We start from the raw sequence: 22,222 nt of genomic DNA on the forward strand, positions 1-22,222 counted from the left end.
CCAACACGTCCGTTGCGCTCTGCGATATCCGATTAACTGAGTAAATGACGACTCATCTCGATTTTCTTTCGTTCACCGATCGCGGCATAGTTGGATGCCGCATCCAGCACCCGACCGGCGTCGGAGGCTCTTCCGCTCTTCACACGCATTCTCTCTTCTCTTTTTCAAGCGAATGACAGTTGGCGTCGTTCGATTGAAATGTCTACACAAATTCAATGTTCATTGACAGGATGCTGGCAAAGCAAGCCAAACAAATTGAATGGACCTAATCTGTAAATTCAGTTAATATTTGATAGTTCATATCCCTTACCACACCTACTTCCAGAGACCTGAACTTTTGGAACTCTGACGCAATGCAAGCCTAACTTTACCAAACACCGTATGTAACATATGTTAACATATGTAAACAAAAACGAATTTTTCACATGAGGCGCTGAATCTCGTTCAAGACTACTTGTATCACTCACCTCTGGGGATGATTTGTAAGAAAATGCCCGGATTGTTCACGTTCCTAAAATGCTCAATGTATGAGTTGCTATGAGAACAGTGAACTTCCCCTTTGTTTTTCTCCGTTCGTGAATTATGTTAGATACGGTGTTTGGTAAAGTTAGGCTTGAATCAAAGAATAAGAATATCAAGAATGCCCACTCCGCTGATGCTCCGGGGGACACTACCGCAGCGCTATCTGCGGATGAAAGTTCAACCTTCATGCGGTAGTGTGCGTTACTGATTGTATGTGGATATTAAAACATACGCACACCAGCTTTTCTTATGATAAATCACGAACACTGTTACAGATAGCTTCCACCTTGATACCCTTAGAGAGCGCCACTTGTCTTGTCGCTTGACGCTTACATAGGAAAAGGCAAGAGAGGACATTCTTTCTATTTTTATTCTTTGCTTGAATGCAGAACAGGCACTCCAAGATGTTTGTCCCTAAGAAGGCATGTTCATAATGAGATGACCGAGTAAAACGTGCACTGTGGAACCGATACAAAACAGTAGCCGCCGAGGTAGCCGTCGACCACGTGTTATGATCAGTGCTGCAATTTTTCGACAGGCCTTTTTGATAGCGATATGTTGCTTTTTTCATTTTCTCCGTTTTGATTTTCCTGGCATTGTTGTTTTCCGATCAGCAACATGGGAGCGAAATGAAATAGGTACTCACACTTGCACGCAGCGTGCTGAAAGCGAGAGCTGACAGGGCTAAATTTCCATTCAATTTTCTGTAGTTGAGTGTTTTCACCCGTGGCTCACCCAGATGACCCCCAATTGTAGAGGCGCTTGGTGAGATAAGGAGAAAATCATTTGTTTACATAAAAAAAAGTCATTTTTTTGTCGTCAAATTTTACTCAATTTTTGCTCTAGAAGTTGCTATTTTCCATTTGCAATGGCTTCCATGATCATCATTCTTGATGCCCAAGCCGACAGACATCGGATTGGCCAGCTATCAAAAAATCCGGAAGATGCCTCCGGAGCATAGCAAGAGTTCCTCAAATTAATCACATAAATTGTTCGTAAGTACCTACCGGATCTAAGCGCAACTGAAAGAGAATTTTTTTTTTCAAAAAGTGCTCGTTTGTTTCTCTACGATGCGGAATTCGATACGAAAAAGTGAAAAAATCGGAGGGGTGTGTACAAGACACAACCGCATGACGTAAACTACGTAAAACAGTTTGTTATGAACGACAAAGGACTACTATGCAATTTCTTTGGATCAATAATAGAATTTGTAGTGGCTAATGGTTTGGAAATCGTTAATTTTAACAAGGTAAATTCTACAAGATTCTGGTGGATTCTGGGGATTTGTGTTGGAAATATTTATTACAAAGTTTGAAGCATAAACAAAGCCTCAAGAAATTCCTTTATAACTATACACTGTACACGCAAGAAGGAAGCGTACTCGCCAGATTCGGTGACACGGCCAGGTGATAAGACAAGCTGTTGCATTTAATTTAGGAGTAGGAGGTTGCAAAATTCGGCGGATTTGACACTTATGTGATCACCAGCGTCACTTTGTCAGAAAATCTGCCGTTTACTCTTTCTGAAAACTGCTGATAAAGCCCTCAAAAGGGTTGTTTGAACCAGAATTTGTTAAAAATATTGCACGTGTCATCAATAATTTCGTTGTTCTGCCAACAAGTGTCAGAACAGCGACGATGATAGGCTTTGTAAGAATAATTGGTTTGATAGTCTCAATTTTCAAACACTTGTTATGATGAAAAGGAATGCAATAGTGCAATTTTCGCACTAGAGAAATGTTGCTTTTCTGCGACAAGATGCGGATTGATTTCCACAAAATGCTTTTGATGTAGTTGGTTTCAAATTCTTGGCGGTAGCAACTTTCTCGGAAAACTCACCATACCATCTTTCAGAAAATTGTTGGCCCTTTAAAGAACTGTTCGAATCAATTTTACAGAAAATTGAGCTCCTATGCGACAAAACATGGTTAAATTTCCGCGCCGCGCCTTTGATGCAGTTGATTTTAAATTCTCGGTGGTTTCGACACTTTCACAACGCACACCAAATGCTTTCGATTGAACATTTGCATAATTTCGATAAATCATGCAAATTTTTAGGCAAAATTGTAGAGATTTACGAATTTTGCGAAGACTTGCACACATTGAAATATGGCAACACTGAGTAATACATTCATCAAAGTGAAATTTTCTTCATCATGTGAGAAGAAGAAAATGTTTTCGAAATTGCCAATCAACTAGCACAGTTTAAACAAATTTTTATTGAATATGTCATGGTTGCGACGGAGCACTATTCAATTTTCACACAGCGCTCATAGTGATTGACACTTGTGTCCCGGGCTTTCGTCCTTAGAAAATTATTCTTTCACCCCCGTGGGACATTTTCGTAGCCCTTACAAGGACTGTTTTACTGCAAGCGCTATTCAGCGGTGTAATTTTGTTGGCTTCAGCAAAGCTGCCCGGACGCCCTTTGAAGCCAGAATGAAGAAAGTTTTGGCTCCTGCCGCACCAGAGATCTGATCCGGTGTGAACTGGTTAGCAGCCCCACTGGTACCGCGCACAACGATGCAAAGACGACTAGCGACGACCACCGCGCCCGGCTAGCCAAAGCATACTGAAGGGAGAAGCAAACGGAGAAACTGGCTAGCAGTCTTCCGATGCGTCTTCCTCGATGTGTGAATGAATGATGAAAGATGCGTAGAAGTCTGTGTCCCGACGTCTTTCTTGAAAAATTATTCGGTTCTCTCTTGTGGAAAACATTTTCAAAGCCCTTAGAAGGGCTGTTTGAATCTATATGCTGAACAATAATTGTTCAATTATTGCGTACATGAGGTGAAATTCGGTAACTATAACAACCAAATCCAGATCGGCAGCGTTAGCTTTGCGTGACGATGCTGTGCAAAACGTCGTCGGGCAGCAAGGCCACCGTGTCGTATCAGTTTTGCCGTGCATCAGTTTGAACCGGCTGGTGGGGGCTTCAGTAGCGCCGCGCACGACGACGATGCGAAGGGAACACACGAAAGCGCAACCATCGACAACCATCGCGCTTGGCTTGCCAAAGCATACTGAAGGGAAAAGCAAACGGAGAAACTAGCTAGCTGTACTCCGATGCGTTCTCCTCGAGGTGTCACGAAAGAATGATGGAAGATGAGAAGAAGACAATAACTTATATACTAGACGGCTGGACGGCAAAGAGGTTCAAATTCCCCTCTCGCACGTGATTGGTTCGATGAAAGAGAGGTGTAAATTAGTGATGCCATACATATTTTCACACAGTGCACACAAAATGCTTTCCAATAATAATTATCTCATTGATTTTTTGCAAATCGATCAGCACGATTATGATGTTTAACAAATAATTTCTATAAATCTATAAATTTTTCGGCAAAATTGTAAAGAACATTTAAGAATTTTGCGAAGATTTGCAAACATTGAAATATGGCAACACTGAGTAATACATTTCATCAAAATGAAAATTTCTTCATCATCTGAGTTGAAGAAAATGTTTTCCAATTGCCAATCAACTAGCGCAGTTTTCACACATTTGAATTGAATATCTCAATGTTACGACAAAGCGCAGTTCAATTTTCACACAGCGCTCACAGTGATTGGCTTTCCTCATGAGAAAATTATTCGGTTCACTCCCGTGGGACATTTTCGAAGCTCTTACAAGGGGTGTTTTAATTTACTTGCAGTATTTCTGCAAGCGCGTTCCATAATTTTGTTGATTCCGATGTTGGCTTGTGCTGCCCGGACGCCCGATGGAGAAAGTTTTCGCAGATCCGATCCGGTGTGAACTGGTTGGCGGCCCCACTGGTACCGCGCACAGCGTTGCCATGACAACTACACTGAAAGACGGCTCGCGGTTATGACAACCACAAAAATGTTTTCAAATTTACTATGGCAAAACATAATCATCAACCCATAAACGCTTCTTGTATGCATTCTGTTTCCTCTCATATCAACCGGTTTGATAGCCGAGTGGTAGCGTGCGAGCCTGGTGATCTCAAGATTCTTGGTTCGAATCTGGTTGCCAACAGAAACTTTTTTTAATTGTAAATCGGGTCCATGGTAAAATTAAAAACATTAATCTGTTGAATTGAAACGAAACTCAGTCTGCACAAATCAAGTGGCGTTGTGCATTTATGTTGACCCTCAGAATAGTAATTTCAACCGCAAGCCGTCTTTCAGTGTAGCATCAGCCGATGACCACCGCGCATGCCTAGGCAGAACATACTGAAGGAGGCTTTCTTCCTGAGAAAATTATTCGATTCACTCCCGTGGGACATTTTCGTAGCCCTTTCAAGGGCTGTTTTGATTTGCTTGCAGTATTACTGCAAGCGCGTTCCATAATTGTATTAATTCCGATGTTGGCTTGCGCTGCCCGGACGCCCGATGAAGCCAGAATGAAGAAAATTTTTGCAGAGCTGATCCGGTCTAGTTTGGCGGCCCCACTGGTACCGCGCACGGCGACGCGACGACGACTGGTAAAGCAAGTGGCAACAGCCGACGACCACCACGCTCGGCTAGCCAAAGCATACTGAAGGGAAAAGCAAGCGGAGAAACTGGCTAGCAGTCCTCCGATGCGTTCCCCTCGAGGTGTCGCGGAAGAATGATGGAAGATGAGAAGAAGACAATAACTTATATACCAAGCGCGAAAACCCAAAAAATGTGCTCGCTCGTGATTGGCTGGATAAAATTAAAACATAGGTTCACTTTTCCGCAATTTTCAATAGTTTGCTGTTGAAAATCAATAGTTTTCTCTATTTGACATGAAAGGGACATAGTTTTGCGATTGTTTGATGGCAAAATTTTAAAAATCGGTCAATAAATGGCTGAGTTATTAGCGTGCAAAATCTTTCATAATTTCGTGACGGTCGCAAAATTTAGATTTTCATTTTACACCCGGTGCCGTGGTACAGTACCGTACCTTCCCCATAGACGTAGTTTACGTCAAAAAGTGCACTTTGCCTATGCTGCGCCATGGCAAATTTTGGCGAAGTCACGTTTTTCATAGGGTTCTCATTCCTGCCACCAGATGCGGAGGGATCGTTAGCTTCCGTTGGATTTACCTATAGGTTGGATTTACCTATAGGTTAGTACTGTACGTGCTTAACTCTATACAAAAATTCAAATCAATCCGTTTGAAATTTACTTAGTTATAGCGGCAAGTGCCCAAAATAGGTACACCTGCCAAACTGGTACAAGACCCTACGACCCGAAATCTGCAGGGAGAAATTTGGGAGCCTCATCATGGACGGACGTGAAGAGATTGAAAAGCGGAAGCAGCACTTCGATGAGCACCTGCATGGCGTGGAGAATGTAGGCACCGGGTGATCTATAGATCGTATTCATAATAAAGGCGAACATTTAGAATGTGAGAACTTCAGATAGATCACCATGAGTAAAGAATGAATAGAAATTATCAATGTTATTACTTCCTACATCTTTAGCACCAAACCTGGTTGCTAATGTGCGTCTACTTTCGTTTTATTACTCTTTAAATTCCACATCAGCTGTGCTGCATTATCCCCATATTGTATACTCAATCGATGACGTCTCCCCGATTGAACCCAGTCACTGACTGGCGCGTGCCGTACATACATTTATTGTGGGTTCTCTTCTGGTTTCTGTCGAATTTATTAGCAATAAATCCGAAACTGCTTTCTGCCTGCAGGGAAATTGCTTTAATAGGGAATCGCGCCACTTGGGCGGTGGCTTCTATATTCGTCTGTTTTCCACTATAACTCGGTCAAATTTGAACCAATTGACACAACTTTTGGAATATGGTGAGATAGGTATAGTATTTACCCGTGTACAACATTTCAAGTCAATTGGTTCAAAATTGACTGAGTTATAGTGGAAAACAGACGAATATAGAAGCCACCGCCCAAGTGGCGCGATACCCTATGTATAAACGCACTCCTCATAGTGCCCGATGCTGATGAGTACCTAACTCGTTCCGGGCAGTCTTGTAAAATGTCAAAAAAATTGGAAAAAGCTATAGTTTATAATTACAAATTGCGTCTTTTTGGGAGGAGTATTTACAACAACTTTAGTCATCCAAAAATGGTCAACGGAACGGATATCCGTCGAGAGCATTTTGTGCTACCTATAGGTATATATACGTATTATGATATTGACTGTTATTGTCCATCCAGTTGGAATCAAGACCGACATTCAATCAAAAATTGCCATTTTCGCGACGTTTTTAAGCATGTCAAAAATAGTGCGCATCCTTCCCGTTGTTGTCAGCAACACAGCGCACTAGATGCGAAACAGTTGCGACACTTGTGGACCAAGAAAATGGCAATTTTTGATTGAATGTCGGTCTTGATTCCAACCGGATAGACAATATTAGCTTTGAGAGGCATTTTGCCGTTTTGGATGTGCGAATCGCTTTTTTAGCGTGAGAGTGCGTTTATTTTATCACAGTGAATTAATTTTGTTAACGGCTGAGCGGGAAAGTTTCTTCTCCGCAGATGAATTTATAGCACTATACTCTTCACCACTCTAAAACATTGCAAGACATCTGGGGCAACTTCAAAGCTTTACATGTATGTGTCGCTCTCCGAAAGACAGTGGAAAAGCTGTAAACTGAAAATAGAATTTCCTACAGGACTTAAAAGTGATTCCAACTGGATAAGCTGACTGTTATCTTGTTAGACTGTTAAGCAAATATTTAACATCTGAAAATAAAATGATTTTGTCGTTTGTCTTTGGTCATTTTTGATAGAAGTATTCAGTCTAAGATATTTGAACGATTTTCATTTAGGGTATTGGCTCCCTTATTAAGCATGTGGCTCCCAATTTCATCCTACGAAGAACAAAGGATTGAAGCGCTGTTTGTTTTGTTTCTTATTTTTGAAATTTTTTGTTAGAAGTGAGCACCCATGAAAACAAAAAGAATGGAATGAATCGGTGCCGTAATGCCCGTAATCGCTTGTTTTCGAATAGGATGAACATGGGAGCGTTAGATTACTGATGGCACACATACCCTACCTCAAGAAATAAGAAAAGTTTCCATCAGAAAAATTGCATAAATATTTTTTTATAGTAATAACTACTATTCGAAAAACAACACATAAAAATCATTACAAAACCGAATTTATTTAATTTAGGCTGTATGAAATCAATGTTTTTTTTTTGTAATAATAAAGTACATTGGAACCGCACTTTCATTTTTCAATTTGAACGATTTCTGATCAGGAAATAATAAGTTGTAGATTTTTAGTGTGAGAATCTACCGGCGAGCTTTTCATTCATCCCATCAAAGCTTCAATGAACTTTCCCGCCTCGACTAGTTTACTCTCTTCACATCCCGTAACACTTGATGTTGAAGTCTTGGAACAAAAATACCTTTGAGCACACATTGTTACAAGTGCCCGGCTAGCTCAGTCGGTAGAGCATGAGACTCTTAATCTCAGGGTCGTGGGTTCGAGCCCCACGTTGGGCGTAATTTTTTTTTAGTGCTGTTTTTGCAAAACCATGCATGAGAGGATAAAATAAAAATAATAATACACTGTACCCTATGGTCTATGCACGAATTTATGCTGGCCTGCTTACTCTCACGCGAAATTTGACGTTTGAGCGGTGCCGACACCGCTCAAACGTCATATTTCGCGTGAGAGTAAGCAGGCCAGAATAAATTCGTGCAGTGGACCATAGTGATTTATAGAGATATGCATAGGCGCCAACTTGTGACGTAGTTGGGGGGGGGGCGAAGCTCTCCAAAATTGGACAATATTCAACTTTTTTAGCTCAATGTGCTAGTTCTTGAATATGACTAAATAAGATGAACTGCGTCAATATTTTTAGAATTTCATTGATTTCGACAGGCCTCGCCCCCCAACTATAGTCGTATACGTCACAAGTTGGCGCGTATGGAGATAAGTGGCATTTGAACACACGAACACTAGCGCAAATTTTTCCTCACACAAAAGTGCACGCCGATTGAAAGGCTACCCGGTCAACCATTTCACAAATTTCGTTAAAGTTCTTTACCAAAATATAAAGAATAACGTCGACTATTCTTTAGTGATTATTACTTTATATATATTCAAACAACTTCATCGATCGATAACGAAACTTGAAAAATGTCCTTTATCGGTCAAAAGATAAAAACCTTTACCGAAACGTAACTTAATTTCGTTAAATTTCATGTTGTCGCTTGAACTTTGGTTTTCTTCGTGAATATTTATCGGAACATATTCAATTTCCGATATCAACGTAACTTTGCATATTGATATCGAAGAACAAAGATTAGTCACGACACTCCTTTACCGTTCTGTTCGGTATCGTTGGGTGAAGCTGAGTAAAGGTGTTCTGATATCTCATATGACAGGAGCAATGTTTTGGTTTTGCTCGAATTAGAAAAAAATAAAATGAAACCAAGGATAAATCAAGACGGTTACTCCTTGGATTTCTCCGAGCACGAAAATTCCTTGGAAAATGCTTCCTAGGTCCGGATTAGGCCACAGCTCACCGGATTGCTCCCCCGGGACAGCAATATCAGCAGAAATACATATTGGTAGGTATTCTGGACATTTTATTGGCAGTAGGAAGCCACCGCCGTGTTGCATTATTTCCGTTCACCGGCAAAACTCACTCCGTTCGGGAACCCTGTGAAAGATCCGAACTTTATTTGATAAATTATGTTTTATTTGATTAATTATGGTTTCTCAATATGATGTTTATTCAGTTCGTCAAAGCCGGATACATTTTTTAATAATTCTGTTGTGGCTTCGGAAACTGCTAAAGGCTAGTAATTTGTTGGGTATTTGAATGCATTTGGCCACCCATAATCATTGTAATACCGTGTGACTCAGTAAGTAACTATATCAACATAACATCTCCCAGTTCCTATAAATGTAAGTTCAATTCCCAATTTAGGAAATGATTACAAAAAAAAACCATAATAAACATGAACAGGAAGAGTGGGTGGTGGTAACGAGTCTGGATAAAACAAAGAGGAGAAACGTCAAAATTGGAACAGTCGCTTTAATGTCATCCCCATAGTTCCAATCGAGCAGGAGACCTGTCAAAACGACCAGGATTCGCCACTTTGGTATACTCGAGACACTTTAGGTGGTGGGTGAGGTGGCTTTTTTTTAGTTTTTTTGATTGATTATAACAGGTCGGTGTAGTACCCAGAGGTGTCAGAGTAGAAGAAGCGATATATTCTTAGTTTTATTTTGTATTTTGCATTTTCTTAGCGTACACGCATGTGTTTATCTGAGCGTGCATGAATGGAATTTTATAAACGTGCTCACGGGCTAACGCCCGTAACGCACCCTAAACGTCAGATACATTGACTCGTGCTTGATAGATGAGGATGCTTCAGTTTAGTGAATATTGTTGTGACGGACGGATGTTCGTCGTTAAAATTTAGAAAAACAATTCGGCTGATGGCGGATCGGCCGAATGGTATTGTAGAATACAAGTAGCCAGTAAATCCACAATAAAAAAAAATAAGTGACCGGATACCACAATGGCGCAGTCGGTTTGGAGCCGTAGCGCTCCCACTGTTTTGTAAAGTGCTAAGGTTTGTATTATTGTGAAAACGAAACAGATTCCCCCGGTAAGACTCCCTGACGGAAGATCAGCGGAGTAGGCCGGGACGTAAAAAAAAAAAGAAAATATTCCCCCGGTAAGACTCCCTGACGGAAAATCAGCGGAGTAGGCCGGGAGTTGAAAAAGAAAATATTCCCCCGGTAAGACTCCCTGACGGAAAATCAGCGGAGTAGGCCGGGAGTTGAAAAAGAAAATATTCCCCCGGTAAGACTCCCTGACGGAAAATCAGCGGAGTAGGCCGGGAGTTGCAAAAGAAAATATTCCCCCGGTAAGACTCCCTGACGGAAAATCAGCGGAGTAGGCCGGGAGGTGAAAAAGAAAATATTCCCCCGGTAAGACTCCCTGACGGAAAATCAGCGGAGTAGGCCGGGAGGTGAAAAAGAAAATATTCCCCCGGTAAGACTCCCTGACGGAAAATCAGCGGAGTAGGCCGGGAGGTGAAAAAGAAAATATACCCCCGGTAAGACTTCCTGACGGAAGGGCAGTGGAGTAGGCCGGGATGTGTGATGATGATCACAGACAAACAGAGGATGCGTGATGATGATCCCAGACAAACAGAGAATGTGTGATGATGATCACAAACAGAGGATGTGTGATGATGATCACAGACAAACAGAGGATGTGTGATGATGATCACAAACAGAGGATGTGTGATGATGATCACAGACAAACAGAGGATGTGTGATAATGATCACAGACAAACAGAGAATGTGTGATGATCACAGACAGAGGATGTGTGATGATGATCACAGACAAACAGAGGATGTGTGATGATGATCACAAACAGAGGATGTGCGATGATGATCACAGACAAACAGAGGATGCGTGATGATGATCACAGACAAACAGAGAATGTGTGATGATGATCACAAACAAAGGATGTGTGATGATGATCACAGACAGAGAATGTGTGATGATGATCACAAACAGAGGATGTGTGATGATGATCACAGACAAACAGAGGATGTGTGATGATGATCACAAACAGAGGATGTGTGATGATGATCACAGACAAACAGAGAATGTGTGATGATGATCACAGACAAACAGAGAATGTGTGATGATCACAGACAGAGGATGTGTGATGATGATCACAGACAAACAGAGGATGTGTGATGATGATCACAAACAGAGGATGTGTGATGATGATCACAGACAGACAGAGGATGTGTGATGATGAACACAGACAAACAGAGGATGTGTGATTGTGATCACAGACAAACAGAGAATGTGTGATGATGATCACAGACAGAGGATGTGTGATGATGACCACAGACAGAGAATTTGTGATGATAATCACAGACAAACACAGGATGTGATAAGGATCACAGACAAACAGAGGATGTGTGATGATGAACACAGACAAACAGATATGTGATGATGATCACAGACAGAGGAATTGTGATGATGATTACAGACAGACAAGGATGTGTGATGGTGATCACAGACATACAGAGGATGTGTGATGATGATCACAGGCAGAGAATTTGTGATGATATTGAGCTTCTCGAGAATTTTTAGCATTTCGACAAGTTTCTCTTCGACCTCTAGGTTGCGCGCCAGGGTATAATGTGTGTTGGGCACTTTGCGACGATTAACTCAAATCCGCACACCAGCGCACAATTTGCGCGCCGATTGTCTATGCGCCAAATTTTTCACTAGCCAAATCACTATTAATCAGTGGTTTAATAAAGTAAAAGCGTTGTTACCGTCAATAATATCTTTGCTGTACATTATTTCCAGACATAAGGAAGTTCTATGTTTTAGACAAAAAATGGAACCGAACCCTAAGAGAGGTAGAGCTCTTGGCGCGAACCATTTTGACACTTGTTTATTTACATTTTGTATGGCGCACAGCCCGGCGCATGGGCTGTCGGCGCACTAGTTGTTGGCCGGTATGTGGATTTCAGAAAAGATTCGCAATAATCACAAACACAGGATGTGATAAGGATCACAGACAAACAGAGGATGTGTGATGATGATCACAGACAAACAGAGGATGTGTGATTATGATCACAGGCAAACAGAGGAAGTGTGATGATGATCACAGACAAACAGAGGATGTGTGATGATGATCACAGACAAACAGAGGATGTATGATGATGACCACAGACAAACAGAGGATGTGATGATGATCACAGACAAACAGAGGATGTGTGATGATGATCACAGACAAACAGAGGATGTGTGATGATGATCACAGACAAACAGATGTGTGATGATGATCGCAGACAGAGGAATTGTGATGATGATCACAGACAAACAGAGGATATGCGATTATGATCACAGATAAACAGAGGAATTGTGATGATGATTACAGACAAACAGAGGATGTGTGATGATGATTACAGACAGAGGATGTGTGATGATGACCACAGACAAACAGAGGATGTGAGATTATGATCACAGACAAACAGAGGATGTGTGATGATGATCACAGACAAACAGAGGATGTGTGATGATGATCACAAACAAACAGAGGATGTGTGATGATGATCACAGACAAACAGAGGATGTGTGATGATGATCATAGACAAACAGAGGATGTGTGATGATGATCACAGACAAACAGAGGATGTGTGATGATGATCACAGACAAACAGATGTGTGATGATGATCACAGAGGAATTGTGATGATGATCACAAACAGGATGTGTGATGATGATTACAGAGGATGTATGATGATGACCACAGACAAACAGAGGATGTGTAATTATGATCACAGACAAACAGAGGATGTGTGATGATGATCACAGACAGAGTATTTGTGATGATGATCACAGACAAACAGAGGATGTGTGATGATGATCACAGACAGAGGATGTGTGATGATGATCACAGACAAACAGAGGATGTGTGATGATGATCACAGACAAACAGAGGATGTGTGATGATGATCACAGACAGAGTATTTGTGATGATGATCACAGACAAACAGAGGATGTGTGATTATGATCACAGACAAACAGAGGATGTGTGATGATGATCACAGACAAACAGAGGATGTGTGATGATGATCACAAACAGAGGATGTGTGATGATGATCACAGACAAACAGAGGATGTGTGATGATGATCACAGACAAACAGATGTGTGATGATGATCACAGAGGAATTGTGATGATGATCACATACAGGATGTGTGATGATGATTACAAACAGAGGATGTATGATGATGACCACAGACAAACAGAGGGTGTGTAATTATGATCACAGACAAACAGAGGATGTGTGATGATGATCACAGACAGAGGATGTGTGATGATGATCACAGAGAAACAGAGAATGTGTGATGATGATCACAGACAGACAGAGGATGTGATGATGATCACAGACAAACAGTGGATGTGTGATGATGATCACAGACAAACAGAGGATGTGTGATTATGATCACAGACAAACAGAGGATGTGTGATGATGATCACAGACAAACAGAGGATGTGTGATAAGGATCACAGACAAACAGAGGATGTGTGATGATGATCACAGACAAACAGAGGATGTGTGATGATGATCACAGACAAACAGATGTGTGATGATGATCACAGACAGAGGATTTGTGTGATGATCACAGTCAAACAGAGGATGTATGATGATGACCACAGACAAACAGAGGATGTGTGATGATGATCATAGACAAACAGATGTGTTATGATGATCACAGACAGAGGATTTGTGATGATGATCACAGACAAACAGAGGATGTGTGATGCTGATCACAGACAAACAGAGTATGTATGAGTATGACCACAGACAAACAGAGGATGTGATGATGATCACAGACAAACAGTGGGTGTGTGGTTATGATCACAGACAAACAGAGGATGTGTGATGATGATCACAGAAAAACAGAGGATGTGTGATAAGGATCACAGACAAACAGAGGATGTGTGATGATGATCACAGACAAACACAGGATGTGTGATGATGATCACAGACAAACAGAGGATGTGTGATGATGACCACAGATAAACAGAGATTGTGATGATGATCACAGACAAACAGTGGATGTGTGATGATGATCACAGACAAGCAGAGGATGTGTGATTATGATCACAGACAAACAGAGGATGTGTGATGATGATCACAGACAAACAGAGGATGTGTGATAGGATCACAGACAAACAGATGATGTGTGATTATGATCATAGACAAACAGAGGATGTGTGATGATGATCACAGACAAACAGAGGATGTACGATGATGACCACAGACAAACAGGGGATGTGATGATGATCACAGACAAACAGAGGATGTGTGATTATGATCACAGACAAACAGAGGATGTGTGATGATGATCACAGACAAACAGAGGATGTGTGATGATGATCATAGACAAACAGATGTGTGATGATGATCACAGACAGATTATGTGTGATGATGATCACAGACAAACAGAGGATGTGATCATGATCACAGACAAACAGAGGATGTGTGATGATGATCACAGGCACACAGAGGATGTGTGATAATGATCACAAACAGTGGATGTGTGATGATGATCACAGACAGAGGATTTGTGATGATGATCACAGACAAACAGAGGATGTATGATAATGACCACAGACAAACAGAGGATGTGATGATGATCACAGACAAACAGAGGATGTGTGATGATGATCACGGACATACATGGGATGTGTGATGATGATCACAGACAAACAGATGATGTGTGATGATGATAATGATGATGATGATTTTTTTGCCATAGGAGTAGAGAGGAAGGCGGATGTAGTACCCAGAGGTGTCAGAGTAGAAGAAGCGATATATTCTTAGTTTTATTTTGTATTTTGCATTTTCTTAGCGTACACGCATGTGTTTATCTGAGCGTGCATGAATGGAATTTTATAAACGTGCTCACGGGCTAACGCCCGTAACGCACCCTAAACGTCAGATACATTGACTCGTGCTTGATAGATGAGGATGCTTCAGTTTAGTGAATATTGTTGTGACGGACGGATGTTCGTCGTTAAAATTTAGAAAAACAATTCGGCTGATGGCGGATCGGCCGAATGGTATTGTAGAATACAAGTAGCCAGTAAATCCACAATAAAAAAAAATAAGTGACCGGATACCACAGTCGGTAAAGTAGAACCCACTATTTTTAATATCGATGTGTCGTCAAAAATATTTATCAATCGATATCGAGGTAACTTGGTTGTTATTTAAATTTCTTTATGAAACGATGTCGATCGCTATCGATTTTCGGTATGAACGTCTTTAAAGGTCGTTATAAAGAAATGTAAAGATTTTTAAAGAAATGGTTGATCGGGTATGAGCCTCTGTACCAATGAGAGTATATTACAGGTGAGGAAGAAGAAGAGATGGCTATGTATTAGTAAGCAAAGAAAAATGTAAACACAAATAGTGACGTCACTGTTTGACACGCGTTCTTATGGGAGCTCGCTTTGCTTGTAGTAGTGACATGTTTTGCACCAGACACGGATCTTACGCACACGAAGTATCTCTTCCACACCTTCATTAGACTCTCATTGCCTCTGTACGAATTTGCCCTGTCCTGCTCACTCCCACAGAAAATTTGAAAACACCGCGCACAGTAAAAGTCACATTTGACTTTTACTGTGCGAACTGTTTTCAAATTTTCTGTGGGAGTGAGCAGTACGCCAGAATCGTGCAGAGGCTCATTCAGATTGCATATGCAAATATTACCCAATCGAATTGGGTAAAACGGGTAAATAATGATAAAACTAACGTCCGGGGCAAGAGTGCAAATATTTTCCTCGCAGTTTCACAACTACATCTACAAAAAGGCACGCATACATTTGAACGTGATTACCTCTATAGTCCAAAATAATAAATGGTGGTATTCGGTGATGTTTTTTGAGCAAATTCAAACGCGTACTTTTTTTTTGTTGGATATCAATATAGGGTGACAATGGGTATTATCGGCAGGTTTGTTCTCTTCGTCATGGGGGGTTTTTGTCAGCCAAATTGCCTGAAACTTGGCCATATGATTCAGCTTAGTTGGGAAGGATTTGTGAGCAGCTCTGAGTTCAAAAAAAATCAAACGTCAGATTTGAAGCAAATGCAATTCATGTTTGAAACAAACATGCATTTTTTTATTAATTTCTGACAGGTTATGTTAGAAATAAATGTAGAATTTTTTGTTTTGCGTGGCAGGTCGGCCCTACGGAAATCTTTGTTTTTCCATTCAATTTACTGATTATTTCTTCCCTTTGCTGGGAAGTCTCACCTCTCTCGTGGCAATTTCAATGCCTGCATCATGTAGATCTTATACGCTTCCGAAAACAACGGGATTCCGCGGAAACTCTTGGGGAGATTTGACTTTTTTGCAGGATAAAATCTTCTTCGATCCTGCAGCTGAAACTTGTGATTTTTTTATGTACTCGACGGCAAAACGAGAGGAATCAATATGTAATTGTGCTACCTTTGAAAATTAAAATTTTTGTTTTAAAATTTTTATCAGTTTACCAAATAAACTTGAATATTTTTGTTTCAAATGAACGAACTTTGTCTCCGTGTAGGAGGAAGGTTTTCCTTTAGTGATTTTTTTTCTGTGTTAGGGACATGATACCACTATTGTGGTTTTGTCCTCTTTGTTTTTGCCGTACAGGAAGTATTTGTCCCTATTTAGAAGGGATTATCCTTGTGAAGAATTAGCTTAAGTTAAAATTAAAAAAAAAGGATTATCCTCCCAGTAGTTGGCGTGTCTCCCCATCATGTACTATATTTCTTATGAAATTCGACACCCCATATTTCCTACGGCGCCAACAGGCCCTTGTCAAGGTATTGGCAGTGCTTACGATAAAGCGCAGCACAAACGCAAGGATTCACTCAGGTGCAGTTGTTCAGAAATTCTTTCAGGGATTCCTTCAAAAGGTATTAACAGAAATTCCTCTAGGAGGAGTTTTTTTATGGCTTACTCCAAGAGTTCTTTCAGAGATCCCTCAAAGAGGAGTTTCATCTTGCATTCATCCCAGAGGAGTTCTTCAAAGATACTTCTAGAAAGAATTATTGCAAAGAGTGTGTTCTTTCATTGCGAACTCCAGAAGGTGTTCTTTGAGAGATTTCTCCAGGACGAGTTTCTTCTTGGATTCCTCCAAACATAAATTTTCCTCCAGGAGGAGTTTTTTTTTTTTTAATTCCAACAGAAGGAGTTCTTGTAGGACTCCTCCAGAAGGAGTTCCTTCATAGCCTACTCCAGGAGGTGTTTCTCCTAGAATTTATCCAGTAGGAGTTCTTCCGAGATTCTTCCAGGGATTCCTTCAGGAAAAGTTCCTACATGACTTACTCCAGAGGAGCTTTATCAGGGATTCCACCAGAAGGAGCTTCATCTAAGATTCTTCCACGAAGAGTTCTTCAGACATTCTTCTAGAAGAAGTTATTTCAGATATTACTCCAGGATGAGTACATTCACGGTTAACTCCAGGAGAAGTTCTTTCAGGGATTCCGTCAGAAGGCGTTTCCTCTAGGATTCATCCAGAAGGAGCTCTTCAGAGATTCTTCTAGGATTCCAATAGGTGGAGTTCTAGAAGAAGTTCTTTCAGGGATTCCTCCAGGATAAATTCTTTCATGCCTTACTCCACCGGGAGTTCTTTCAGGGGTTCCTCCAGAAGGCGTTTTTTCTAGGATTTATCCCGGAGGCGCTCTTCAGAGATTCTCTACTAGGGGAAGCTCTTTTAGGAATTCCTTTGGAAGGAGTTCCTTTATGGCTTACTCTAGTAAAAGTTCTTTCAGTGAATTCGCCAGTAGGAGATTCTTTCAGGAGGAGTTCTTCAGGGATTCCTCCAAAAGGAGTTTCTTTGTGGATTCTTACAGATAGAGTTTTCACTTGTACTCTTCTAGGAAGAGCTTTTTCAGATATTTCTTCAATGCATATAGTTGGTGCCAGTGCCACTAACATTAGAATTGCTCAATGACAGGAAGTATGAAAGAAAAATAAGAAGAAGAGATTTCTCTAGGAGGAGCTGCTTCGAGGATTTTTCCAGGATAACTTAATGCTGCTCTTCCTGGAGCAGATAGGGTATTGGTTCTCCTATTAAGCATGTGGCTCCCATTTTCATCCTATGAAAAACAAAGGATTTGTTTCTTATTTTTTGTACTTTTTGTTAGAAGTGAGCACCCATGAAAACAAAAAGAACGGAATGAATCGGTGCCGTAATCGCTTGTTTTCGAATAGGATGAATATGGGAGCGTGAGATTACTGATGGCACACATACCCTATATGCACATTTATTACTCTAACCAAATAAAAAACTTTGCAAAAATAGCAGGTTCAACTTTTTCCACATGCCTGTGCTGGACGACCGCGCGAATTATATAATTACATATGGCAGATAAGTGTAACGCTAGGAAGCGACCGTGAATATAATTTATGAAAATGCTTGTTTTTAATTCTGGTCAACTCATTCATGATATTATGAATCATAACTATGATATTAGGGCTTGGCAGACATCATAAGGACATGATTTTTTAGTCATGATGAGGGGAATGGATTTTTTTTCCGTGAAGTGTTCGAAATATCTTTGATTTTTTTAGAGATTCTTGCAGGGATTGCTTCGGGAGCCGTTTCTCTTGGGATTCATTCTGGAAGAGCTCTTCAGAGATTCTTTCAGAAGGAGTTCTTTCAGGCATCCCTAGAGAAACGCTTCGGATTCATCCAGGAGGAGCTTTTCAGAGATTTTTCTATAAGCAGAATCCTTCGGGGGGGAGTTCCTCAATGTCTTACTCTAGGTGGAGTTCTTTCAGAGATTCCTCCAGTTGATGTTTCTTCTAGTATTCATAATGGAGGAGCTCTTAAGGGATTCCTCCAGGAGGACTTTCTTCTAGGGCTCATGCAGGAGTAGTATCTTCAGCGATTCTTCCAGAAGGAGTTTCTGTGGAGCTTCCTACAGGTAGAATTCCCACTGGTATGTATTCATTAACACAAGTTAACACTAGAACTGTTAAAGGACAGACAGTTTGGAATAGAAGGATGAAATACCTCCATGACGAGTCTCTTTGAAGATTTTTCGAGGGGGATTTCTTCCAGAAATTCTTTCGGAAAGAGTTTCTTCAGTAACTCCTACAAGCAGAAGTTCCTTGTTCAGAGATTGTCCCAGGAAGAATTCCTCGTGCGGATTTTGCCAGGAATTTCCTGAAAAGTTTTCTTGGCGATTTTTCCATTAACTCTTGCAATAGGCTTTAAGTGTTTGGTTGGATTTGTTTATTTGGTTTGTTTATTGGTTGTGTTGAAGTGATTTTGTATTTTGTTTTCGAAAAAGTATATGGCAGGTAGATTTCGTCTTAGAGTAAGGTATTTCCCTCAGTAGTCTCCCTCTTCGCATACATTTAGGACAGTAGTAGGCAAACCACCTTAAATGCCCCCACCGAGCTTCCACAACCCACCGCCAGAGGTCGAAGACAATGCAGTTATGGGCAGCCATAAGGGATGGAGTAATGGAGCCATTACGAAGGATGCACTTCAAAAAGGCAATAACCGAGGGCCGAGGTTATGGACCTTGAAGCCTGGTAGACATTGTTCAAGCCAGACGAAAAGTTCTAAATACAAAACGAAGTCAGTGATCAAAGTTTGAAGAAACAAAGTTTGTGGTGAACCAAGTTCAAGGATTAGAAGAGTGGTGGGCTTCTTCTGGAATTCCTTAAGGAGTCGTACACAAATTACGTCACGTCCATAGGGGAAAGGGGGGGGGGGGGGTTCCACAACGTGAAGACCCTTACAAAAAATATTGAGGTCACATACAAAAAGAGTGACATAGGGGGGAGCGGGGGTTGAAAAAGGTCGATTTTTTGCGTGACATAATTTGTGTATCACCCCTAAACAGTTTCTCCTTCCAGTTACTGCAGAAGTTCCTAAACAAATTCCTCTGGGCAAATTCCTGGAGGAAGTCTTGGAAGAACTCCTGAAGCAATTCCTAGAGGCGTTGATGGATGAACTCCTGGAAAACTTTCTGAAGAAAAACCTAAAATAGTCTTGAGATCTAGGAACAGTCCTGAGTCTAGTCTCTTGGCCGAGAAACTTGGCTATATGCAATCTCATATTGAAGAAGTACCAAGTAGATCACTACATACATTTATCAATTGACCAATCCAAATTCCTGTGTGGTAGTGGTTTGTGTTCAGATTTCCCGTGTTAATCTATCTGTAAGAACTTTGTAAACATCTTTTGTTCTCACGTATATGGATGGGCTTGCATTAGGTTTCGTGAGACATTTTTTGGACAACTCAATAGGAGCACCCCCTAGCACGATCGGTTCTATGAAAAGGTGGTGGTGGCTCTACTCTGCTGCAGCATTTCCTCATCTCATTTCACTCAATTTCCCATCAGTAGACAGATGGCTGAAACAAAAATTATAGTTGCATCGGCCGGGAATCGAACCCGGGCCGCCCGCGTGGCAGGCGAGCATTCTACCACTGAACCACCGATGCTTGATACTTTCGGTTAAACCATCATAAAATTCGGATATGCAGCCTACGGTATATTTTTTTTCGTAGCGTTAACCACCGTCAATCGCGGCCGTCCATTTATTACACATACGTAAGTGTTTATGAGGGGAAAAGGGTTTGAGAAATCTTACGCAGCATTCAAAAAAAAAAAAATGGAATTTCATACAAAACATTTTAAGGTCGAAAATATAAGAAAAATTGTCTTATGCAAGGATGGGAAATGTCACTGAATTTCATGGCCATGTCAATGCCATAGCATTTTTCGTTTTTTACCATTTCCGGTGCAAATTCCCGTCCGTGATAATTCCCGTCCGTGATCATTACCAATCTAAAGCACTGATTAGTTATGGAAATTCATAAACATTGTTCACTAAGGAAAGTAAAAGAAGTAAATAAAATTATGTATTTATTATTGAATTATGTATATCCCACCCTTAGACTTCCCAAGTAACCACGGTGCTGAAGCCTTATTGCATGCAGATATACGGTGTACTTAGAGCAATCATTACTTTACATGCAAACTTAAAGTTGATTTAAAGTGGAAATGGGCAATTATGCGACTGCTTCAAGATTATACCAGTATAATCGTGATTTGGTTCTATAATTGCCCACTTCCACTTTAAATCAACCTTAAGTTTGCATGTAAAGTAATGATTGCACTAAATACACCGTATATCTGCATGCAATAAGGCTTCAGCACTGTGGTTACTTGGGTTATGTAATCAATGAATGTTTTATGTTTGAGAAAGTATGGTGGAACCATTTTACCCTGTTCTCCCCCTATTGCAATGATTGATCTCGTTCGTTAAATGCATATCACTGCGGCAATCGTAAATGCACTCACAAAAGACGCCCACGCCCACTCTTTAGAGACCGGAAATCATTGACAACAGGAAGCAGCTGAATAGGGTGCCATACTTCCCTCTGGTCATTGTTGTTCACCATCACCACCCATCACCACCCAATAATGCTCGCGCAATCTAACACACAACCCACCGCAACAAAAGCATTTGCAGAAAAATATGCACCTGATAATGTAGCTGCTACGCTGCTACCTAACCTACCTCCTCATCCTCAACAATCAACACTCAACACTGAGCCAACAGTATGCAGCGAATGGTAAGCTACCCACGGCTCATCACCATCCATACCATATGAAATGTGGCTCCGTCCGTACCGGTACCAGACGATGAAAATGTGTGGTTGAGGGTAGTGGCAGTAGTAGGGTAGCAGCGTAGCAGTCTACACACACAGTGAGCGGTTTACCAAAAGCTTTCTCACCTCCCCCAGCAGCCCCCAAGTCTTCGACTAGAAGGGGTTGCAACCTTGCAACGTCACACCACCGGCAAACAGCTTGAAAGCGCAAAGAACAGCTGTAAAGACGTTACTTCAACATCAGGCTAACACTGCAGCGGGGTATGTTACCACCACCAACCGTACAGGTTATGGTGTTTGTTGCGCACCTCACCGACGACACCGATACCGATGTTGCTCGCTTACTGCGTACCTATCATGAGCGCCTGGTAGGAAGCTTCGGAACCGGCCAACCTAAGGTTAAGGTTGTCCGGTAGGTATTTTGAGCAAAATTGGCAGGCCGGTGACGACATGGCGGCTCCATAGCTCAGTTGGTTAGAGCGTCGTGCTAATAACGCGAAGGTCGTGAGTTCGATCCTCTCTGGAGCCATGAGTTCTTTTTTTTTATTTTTGAAAAAAATGTCCGTCTCGCGAGCACTCTTCATTCG

General features: G+C 41.2%; 1 protein-coding gene and 3 non-coding genes across 4 annotated transcripts in view; 3 read left to right on the forward strand and 1 right to left on the reverse strand.

Annotated features, from left to right (window-relative positions):
- LOC109412587 (L-dopachrome tautomerase yellow-f2) overlaps positions 1 to 22,222 on the forward strand; it is a 439,236-nt gene that overhangs the window by 234,663 nt on the left and 182,351 nt on the right. The window lies entirely within an intron of this gene.
- Trnak-cuu (transfer RNA lysine (anticodon CUU)) lies at positions 7,863 to 7,935 on the forward strand. Its single transcript has one exon. It is a non-coding gene; the product is annotated as a tRNA-Lys (tRNA).
- Trnag-gcc (transfer RNA glycine (anticodon GCC)) lies at positions 20,392 to 20,462 on the reverse strand. Its single transcript has one exon. It is a non-coding gene; the product is annotated as a tRNA-Gly (tRNA).
- Trnai-aau (transfer RNA isoleucine (anticodon AAU)) lies at positions 22,091 to 22,164 on the forward strand. Its single transcript has one exon. It is a non-coding gene; the product is annotated as a tRNA-Ile (tRNA).

Source organism: Aedes albopictus, chromosome 1 (genome assembly GCF_035046485.1).
Source record: "Aedes albopictus strain Foshan chromosome 1, AalbF5, whole genome shotgun sequence".
Taxonomy (NCBI): Eukaryota; Metazoa; Arthropoda; class Insecta; order Diptera; family Culicidae; genus Aedes; species Aedes albopictus.